Here is a 9,934-nt window from a genome sequence, read left to right as displayed (position 1 = left end):
TAGGCAGATGAAAAAATGTTCAGCATCATTAATCATTAGAGAAATGCACATTAAAACCACAATGAGATAATCACCTCACACCAGTCAGAATGGCGCTCATTAACAAAACAACACATAATAAGTGCCAATGAGGATGTGGAGAAAAGGGAACCCTCCTGCAATGCTGGTGGGAATGCAGACTGGTGCAGCCACTGTGGAAAACAGTATGGCATTTCTTCAAAAAATTAAAAATGGAACTGCCTTTTGACTCAGCCATCCCACTTCTAATTCTATTTTATCTACATCTGTAGTAAGAATTTTTCAGAAAAATAAGCCTTAGACTTTTCATCAAAGTCTGTTTGGTAAACCTAAAAAGGCAGGATAAATGCTGAATTATTTCCCTTTATTTGCCAATTCACTATTACAAAGTAAGGAGCTGATTTATTAGTGAGATAATATATAATTTATCATTGAAATGAACAATTTGAGGATAAAAGTGAGTACCATTAATAATTAAGGTAGGACATTCCTGGGAAATCAAGGGTCTGTGGTCACTCTTTTAGCTCAAAGGGTGAGAGTACAATTTTTGAATATTTTTTATTTTTGAGTACCATATTGATTTATGGATTTTCATTGATGTACTGTGTTTTAATTCATTGTAATGATTATTATCTGTATACTTAAATTGTTAAACTTTGGTCAGACAGGGCTTTTTCAAGATGGCTTCTGTGGTTTCCAGATACAGTACTTCAAAAAAATTTTTTTTCAGTAATTGTAATGTTGAAGTACCTACAGAAAAGTATAAGGTGATAGCAATATGAATTTTTCACAAACTAAATATACTTGTATAATCAGTATCCTTGTCAAGAAATAGGACATTATTGTCCCCCAGAAGTTTCCCCAACTCTGCCTCACAGTTATCCTCACTATCCTATTGATAACTATTATCTTGACTTTTAACACCACAGGTTGGTTTTTCCTGTGATTGAGCTACTGTATATTTAAATTTTTTGTGTCTAGCTGCTTTCACTCACTATTATGCTATTAGTTCAAGATTCAGCTATATTGTTGCATGTAGTTTAGTTTGCTTATCTTCATCACTATATAGTATTCTGTTGCATGATTACACCATCAATGTTTAATCCATTTTACTGGTGATGGATATTTGGTTTGTTTTCAAATTTTAGCTATTATAAATAGTACTACTGTGAACATTCCTCTACATGATTTTGGAATACATGTGCACTCCCTTCTCTGACACTTAAGACTGGAAATGCTTCATCATAGGTGTGTATATGTTTAGATATAGTGGATATTACCAAATAGTTTTCCAAAGTACTTGTAGCAGTTTATACTTTCACAGCAGTATGATGCCCACATTTTTGTCAATGCCCAGTATTATATTTTTTCATTCTAGTTATTCTGATATGCATGAATGGTATTAAAGAACAAAAATCTTACTCATGATAAATAATACTTTGTCTAAATTGATGAGTCTGTTGTTAATTAATTCAAAAACACATTGTTCTGTGGACTCGATGCCAGGTATTTCATGTTTAAAAGTAAAATAAAAAAATTGTCTGACTCTCTCATCACTTTCACTTCCACAGCCAATTAAACATTAAATGCTTAAGATTGTATCTCCATAAAAGCCCTCAACTCCTTGTCTTAGTTCAAGTCATCTTCCTCCCAGCCCCAACTGTTCTCTGTCTCCTGGTCGGTTGCTGCAACTTCCTCTTTTTCTTCCTCCAGTCTGTGCTTCACACCACAGCTAGATAGAGTTTTTAAAAACACATATCCAATTACGCTATTACTCCTTTGCTTATATATCTTCCTGTTGTTTCTTAGAAACACGAATTTTAACACGATTTTTAAACTTGGCCACGACTTGGTTCCTGGGTCCCTTACCTACCACTCTTCTTTTTCCACTCTCTCCCTTGTTTATCATTTTCCAAGAAGACTGCCTTTCTTCCCCTGCCTCAAAAGCCTCCATGCTTCTCTTGCTTTTAAGCTTAAAACACCTTTTCCTTTCCCCAATTCTTACTGCTAACATCATTCCTATCTCTAATAACATGACACTTCTTCAGGGAGCCCTCCCACTACACTAGGTTAGATAATGGCACCTCTCTAATAGCCAAGGGCTCTGCTTTCGTTGTTCCCATTGCACTTCACATATATGTGGTGTCTTGTTTCATACCTCACTTTCCTATGAAGATTACAAACTAAGAGGGTGATACATTTCCTTCTTTGTGTACTGTTCTATTCCCGGTACCTGGCACAATGCCTAATGCATAGTAGGCCTTCAGTACATAATTGTGAATAAAGGAGTGAATGAATGGCAGTAATATCCTGGCCAAGAAAAGTAATAAATCCATTGCATGAAATTTAGTTGTTCATTATATTATTTCTTTCTTCTTTTATGCATACATTTGGGCAGTTCAATTGAGAAGCCATTTCTGTGTTTTCAAGCAGCCTAAGGTATAGGGGGGCGGGGGGTGGGCAGAGACATTAAAAAAAGTTTGAAATGCAATAAAACTTTTATTGCAATAAAATTGCTATAATATGGGTATATAGAAAATGCCATTGGAAAAGTAAACTCTACTTGTGGAGTCTGGGAAGGCTTTCCAGAGGAGGCAATTTTTGGTTGAGTAAAGAATGATGGTAGAAAATAAGTTGGGAGAAAAAATTTTAAAAGGAACCATGCACAAAAATATAATCAAGAGATGGCAACCAGTGTGCTAAACATTACAATCAGCTTCATGTCCCCAGAGCATAACTGGGGGAAAGGAGGTTTTTTTTTGTTTTGTTTTTTCTTTCTTTCTTTTTCTGAAGTTGGAAACGGGGAGGCAGTCAGACAGACTCCTGCATGCGCCGGACCGGGATCCACCCGGCATGCTCACCAGGGGGTGATGCTCTGCCCATCTTGGGGCATCGCTCTGCCGCAATCAGAGCCATTCTAGCGCCTGAGGCAGAGGCCACAGAGCCATCTTCAGCGCCCGGGCAAACTTTGCTCCAATGGAGCCTCAGCTGCGGGAGGGGAAGAGAGAGACTGAGAGGAAGGAGAGGGGGAGGGGTGGAGAAGCAGATGGGCGCCTCTCCTATGTGCACTGGTCAGGAATCGAACCCGGGACTCCTGCACGCCAGGCTGATGCTCTACCACTAAGCCAACTGGCCAGGGCCAGGAAAGGAGGTTTTGATATTCACAAATTACTTTAAAATGAAAACCATGAGAAGACAGTACTTTTCCTCTATTCAGGGTTGAAAAACTGAGATGAGGTTGCTTGCCCTCAATGCCATGAACTATTATACAATGCTACCATGACAAAAACAATCCAAGTTCATGTAGTGGTAGTTTTATTCTGCCGGTACCATCCTGGTATCCCTCCTGCAGTCAGCCTCTTTCAGGCATCATCCTGTAGCAAAGTCCTATCAAGCCCTTCTTCACCATCACCAAAATCATTCTGACTCCCAAACTATTCTTCCTACCATACTATCTCCCTTACACTATAATCGTCTTTCAAATCAATTCTTTGCTTTTTAAATTTTCTTTCTTTATGTCAACATTGTCATGTAGGAGTGAACACTTCCTATCTCAATTTAAGGGAATACACGCAATTAGAAAAAAAAATCATTCCTGGAGCAGGTTTTTGAGTTCAAAAATAATTGTTCTCAAGTGAATAATGTTGGCTCCTGATGTGCAGTAATTAATTGGAATACAATATAATGTGCAATCCAATATTGATTAAACCGTTTCCATTCAGAAAAGCTAGTAATTTGTCATTTAAAATTTTTACTGAAATAATCTTTATTTGTCTAAAACAGGAGATAAGGAAGAAAACAAACAAAAAAAGCCAATTGTCTCAGCACCCTCAGACTCTCTGGAATTAAAAAAATATTACATGTGCATATTTTTCAAAAAATTTACAACACAGCCTGAACAGGTGGTAGCACAGTGGATAGAGCATCAACCTGAAATGCTTAGGATCCAAGTTCAAAACCTCGATGTTGAGCATGGGATCATAGACATGATCTCATGGTCGCTGGCTTGTGCAAGGAGTCAATGGCTCAACTGGAGCTCCTGGTCAAGGAACGTATGAGAAGCCATCAATAAACAACTAAAGGGCTGCAACTATGAATTGATGCTTCTCAACTCTTTCCCTTCCTGTATGTCTGTCCCTGTCTGTCTGTCTGTCTCTCTCTTTCTTTCTCACTAAAAAGTAATACATAAATAAATAAATTGACAGTGCAGAAATGTATTAAACAATGCCTCTCTTACCTGTGTCTATGGTCTTCCCCCACTATCTTTCTCCCAAGAGTTGTATCTTCTCATATTTCTTGCATACTTTCAAAGAAAATTATTGACATATATAGCATATATAGATCCTTTGAAAATGTATACACCAGGGGTCCCCAAACTTTTTACACAGGGGGCCAGTTCACTGTCCCTCAGACCATTGGAAGGCTGGACTATAAAAAAATCTATGAACAAATTCCTATGCACACTGCCCATATCTTATTTTAAAGTAAAAGAACAAAAAGGGAACAAATACAATATTTAAAATAAAGAACAAGTAAATTTAAATCAACAAACTGACCAGTATTTCAATAGGAACTATGCTCCTCTCACTGACCACCAATGAAAGAGGTGCCCCTTCCGGAAGTGCGGCGGGGGGCCGGATAAATGGCCTCAGGGTGCCACATGCGGCCCGCGGGCCGTAGTTTGGGGACCCCTGGTATACACCATACTGTTACACTATGTATTTATTGGCAGTTTTACATATCACTTCATTCTTTTTAAAGGCTGCATAGCTCATTGTTCATATGTACCCTTATTTTTCTAATTTGTTCCCTTAAACATCTCCATTGTTCCTGTTTTTGCTATTATAAGCAACATTGAAATAAACGTTTCTTTTAAAAACATCTTTGCCTTTCTTTAGAGTTATAAAAACAGTTGTGTTCTAACTGTATGTTAAAATAATAATGCTGAATCTGTGTAAATATATATTAACTTTGATACTCTTACAAAGTAAAAAGAGTTCATTCACCCAGCACTAGCAGAACTAAACTCTAGACACCAAGAATTTCAGTGGAAAAAGATGGACTCTTTTGTTATGAATGGCACCACTCAGGGGACCATGAAGCTAACCCCCAAACTCCCTGATATCATATAGGTTACAGATATATATAGAGCTAAATCACAAGACAGAGTGAGTTAGCGGGTTTGGGGTCATGTTGGGAACTAATTGGTCATCTGTGAGGTAAGTGTAACAAAAAATTGTTTCTCCAGGTCTTGAGAACAGCTCTGCAGTTTTTCCAGCATCCCTTAGTCTGGTTTCATAGAGAAACAGCCAGGGGTCATTTCACCTTAAAGCTCAGAAACTGAAACATAATTTAAATCAAGATTTTATTTTTAGGCCCTGGCCAGTTGGCTCAGTGGATGTCCCAGGTTCAATTCCCAGTCAGGGTACTCAGTGAGCATCTGCTTTCCCCTATCTTCCTCTCTTTTTTCTCTTTCTTTTTTCCTCTCACGAACATGGCTCGATTGGCCCCAGGTACTGAGAATGGCTCCTGTGGCCTCCAGGTGCTAAAAATACCTCTCAGTTGCTGAGCAACAGAGCAAGGGCCCCAAATGGGCAAGGCATTGTTTCATAGGGAGCTTGCCAGTTGGATCCCCCTGGAATGCATGCATAAGTTTGTCTGTCTGCCTCTGCCTCCCCTCCTCTCACTTAATAAAAAAGAAAGAAGGAAGGAAGGAAGGAAGGAAGGAAGGAAGGAAGGAAGGAAGGAAGGAAGGAAGGAAGGAAGGAAGGGGGAAAGGAAGAAAGAAAGAGAAAGAAAGAAAGAAAGAAAGAAAGAAAGAAAGAAAGAAAGAAAGAAAGAAAGAAAGAAAGAAAAGAAAAAGAAAGAAAGAAAGAAAGGAGGGAGGGAGGGAGGAAGGAAGAAAGAAAGAAAGGACGGAGGGAGGGGGGAAGGAAGGAAGGAAGGAAGAAAGAAAGGAAGGAAGGAAGGAAGGAAGGAAGGAAGGAAGGAAGGAAGGAAGGAAAGAAGGAAGGAAGGAAGGAAGGAAAGAAGGGAAAGGAAGGAAAGAAGGGAAAGGAAGGGAAGGGAAGGGAAGGGAAGGGAAGGGAAGGGAAGGGAAGGGAAGGGAAGGGAAGGGAAGGGAAAGAAAGGGAAAGAAAGGGAAAGGAAAGGAAAGAAAAGAAAAGGAAAGAAAAGGAAAGGAAAAGAAATGTTATCTTTAGCCTGCCAGAGGTCAGGACCCTGTGACAATTAGTTAGGTCCAGGCCACTGTGTTGCTGCTTCAGTGGTTGCTGATTATCTAAAAAGAGGCTAGATCTTTGAAGGGTATATATATTTAGAGCTAGCATTGAAACTAAATTTAATCAAAGTCATAAGGTCTTTGATGTGTGTATATACAGAGAGCTATAATTTAAAACTAAAGTTAATCAAAGTCATAAAGATCCTTGGTTTCAACACATATAGCTACTAAATTGGTCTCCAAAAAAATAGTAATTGGCCTTGGCTGGTTGGCTCAGTGGTAGAGTCGGCCTGATGTGTGGAAGTCCCGGGTTCGATTCCCGGCCAGGGCACACAGGAGAGGCGCCCATCTGCTTCTCCACCCCTCCCCCTCTCCTTCCTCTCTGTCTCTCTCTTCCTCTCCCGCAGCCAAGGCTCCATTGGAGCAAAAGATGGCCCGGGCGCTGGGGATGGCTCTGTGGCCTCTGCCCCTTGGTGGGCAGAGCATCGCCCCTGGTGGGCGTGCCGGGTGGATCCCGGTCGGGCGCATGCGGGAGTCTGTCTGACTGCCTCCCCTTTTCCAACTTCAGAAAAATACAACAACAACAAAAAAATAGTAATTTTACATTTTCACCAGCAATATTTGAAAGTATTTGTTTCCCCACATCTTTATCAACACAAGGAATTAACAATCTTGTGGGTAAAAAATGATATTACATTGGTATATTGATTCACATTAATTTAATTAAAGTGAGCATATTCAACTGTAAAATAATTACTAATTGAATAGTTACTGCTTTATTTATTTTATTATTATTATTATTATTTATTAAGTGAGAGGTGGGGAGGGAGAGACAGACTCCTGCATGTGCCCCTACTGATATCCAACTGACAAGTCCTCTACCAGGAGATGCTCTGCCTGTCTGGGTCGCTGCTCCATTGCTTGGCAACTGAGCTATTTTGGTGCCTGAGATGATGCCTGGAGTCATCCTCAGCACCCAGGGCCAACTTTGCTTAAACCATTCGAGCCATGGGTGCGGGATGGAAAGAGAGAGAGAGAGAGGTGGGGGGCGAGGAGGGAGAAGCAGGTGGTCACTTCTCCTGTGTGCCCTGACTGGGAATCAAACCTGGGACTTCCACCTGTTAGGCTAAAGCTCTACTACTGAGCCAATTGACCAGGACCTAGTTATTTCTTTAGGTGAAAATTGTAAGTTCTTTTTTTGTCTTTATTTCCATGCTATTGTGTATCCCCAGTTTCAAAACACATGTTAGTGAGCTTCTCAAGGTTTGTTATATTTACTGCCAATGGTATTTAAAATATGTTTTGTGGTACATACCTACTTTTATTTTATAGACACCTATTTTTTTTTTCTGAAGCTGGAAACGGGGAGGCAGTCAGACAGACTCCCGCATGCGCCCAACCGGGATCCACCCAGCACGCCCACCACGGAGTGATGCTCTGCCCATCCGGGGTGTCGCTCTGTTGCTACCAGAGCCACTCTAGCACCTGGGGCAGAGGCCAAGGAGCCATCCCCAGCGCCCGGGCCATCTTTTGCTCCAATGGAGCCTTGGCTGTGGGAGGGGAAGAGAGAGACAGAGAGGAAGGAGAGGGGGAGGGGTGGAGAAGCAGATGGGCGCCTCTCCTGTGTGCCCTGGCTGGGAATCGAACCCGGGACTTCCGCACACCAGGCCGACGCTCTACCACTGAGCCAACCAGCCAGGGCCTTAGACACCTATTTTTAATGTGGATTTAGAACAGCATCAGGTTTCCATTTATTATACAACATAAAGTTTGTATTTAAAATACATTTAAGTTTGAAGCTGAATTGATTTTAAAATACATTCAATAAAAATAAGTAAGAAGTGCTTTTCCAGTATGTCAGCAATGAAAAAGCCCATATTTGAGTGACTGAACTTTGGTATGCAATGGTTTAATCAAGGTAGTATTCTTTAAATAAAATCTACTCTTAGCAAAAGTTATAATAGTTTATTAAATTTCATTGCTCGTTAAAAGCAGACACATAAAAAAAATGTTTTTAAAAAAAGCTTTCTCTAGAGCCCAGAAAGAAGAAAACAAGACTATTTATTTATTTGGCTATATAAAACAGATATCAGAAATCAAATCACTTCACTTATAAGTACTTTATTATGTGATAAGTTACCAAAGAACTGTAAAACTTAGTATTGGCAACACCATTTTAAAGAGGAAAATTCAGGCCTCTTGCCCCCTTCTTTCTTTAGAGAATGGAGGGAGAAAAATGTGGGAGCTCCCTGGCTTACAAGGACGACTGGGTCATTTAGTTTAACTAGAGTTCTCTGAAAGAATAAAGGTTATCTAAAGAACTTCCTTTCCTTTTCAATAAGAAACAATATTTACATATCCTACACTGATTTTAACTCTTCCTCCCTTCCTGGAATCCTGAGAGTAACATATACCTCTAGACCAGGGGTAGTCAACCTTTTTATACCTACTGCCCACTTTTGTATCTCTGTTAGTAGTAAAATTTTCTAACAAGATTGTTAATTCCTTGTGTTGATAAAGATGTGGGGAAACAAATACTTTCATATATTGCTTGTGAAAATGTAAAATTACTATTTTTTTTGGAGACCAGTTTAGTAGCTATATGTGTTGAAACCAAGGGTCTTTATGACTTTGATTAAATTTAGTTTTAAATCATAGCTCTCTGTATATACACACATCAAAGACCTAGACTTTTTTCCTTATGACTTTGATTAAATTTAGTTTCAATGCTAGCTCTAGATATATACACCCTTCACAGATCTAGCCTCTTTCTAGATAATCAGCAACCACTGAAGCAGCAACACATGGTTGCTTAATCTCATGGAGTTAATATTCCAGTTCTGAGTTTATGTCTTCTCACTGAAATCCTTTCCTTATGCTAAAATCTATGGTAAATAATGTATTTTTAAAGTAAACAACTCTCCTCTAAAGCAATAAACAGTTTTACTTCTGGTCCCAAACACGTATACCTCAAACAGAACAAAAGGTTTGCAGTTTACATAGAACCACCTTTTTTTTCATATATATATTTGTTTTATTGGTTTTAGAGAGAGGAAAAGAGAGAATAGGAGAGGGACAGGAACATCTGTTTCTGTGTGTGCCCTGTACTGGGATCAAACCAGCAATGCCTCTGCTTTGGAATGATGCTCTAACCAAACAAGCTACCTGACCAGAGCCATGGAATCACCCTTCTTAATGACAACCTATTGTTATCCTATTGTTATTGGATGTCCCACGGTTGGCACCCAATAACAGCTTGTCAAAGCTTTTAGCAGCTGGTCAAAGCATTCCTTTCAACCACAAACTTCCCTTGAAAAAATCCTTACATTTGACGAAAAACCTTAGCACTCCATTAATGTTTAGCTTTCCTTGAGAAAATGACATTCCATTCCCTCATCCTATTCTCCTCTGTAGCATTGACTTATTTTGTTGGCTTTATCACAGATGCCAAGCACTCGGCATGCTATCAGGTAAGTATGCAATTGTCCTCCCTAGACTTTTTTTTAATCTATTTTGTGTCTTTCAATATTCTTCAATAAAAATATAATAGCTCCCATGCTGCTAAATCAGGAAGGTAATTAGTCAGTGGTATGTAAGACACTTTAACATTATAAATTTATCCAGATTTAGATACACCGGAGAGAATAATTTGAATTGACATGACTTCAGTTTTCATGTGATGAAAAAATAAAAACT

Source organism: Saccopteryx leptura, chromosome 8 (genome assembly GCF_036850995.1).
Source record: "Saccopteryx leptura isolate mSacLep1 chromosome 8, mSacLep1_pri_phased_curated, whole genome shotgun sequence".
NCBI classification, from domain to species: domain Eukaryota; kingdom Metazoa; phylum Chordata; class Mammalia; order Chiroptera; family Emballonuridae; genus Saccopteryx; species Saccopteryx leptura.
This window is presented reverse-complemented; position numbering follows the sequence as displayed.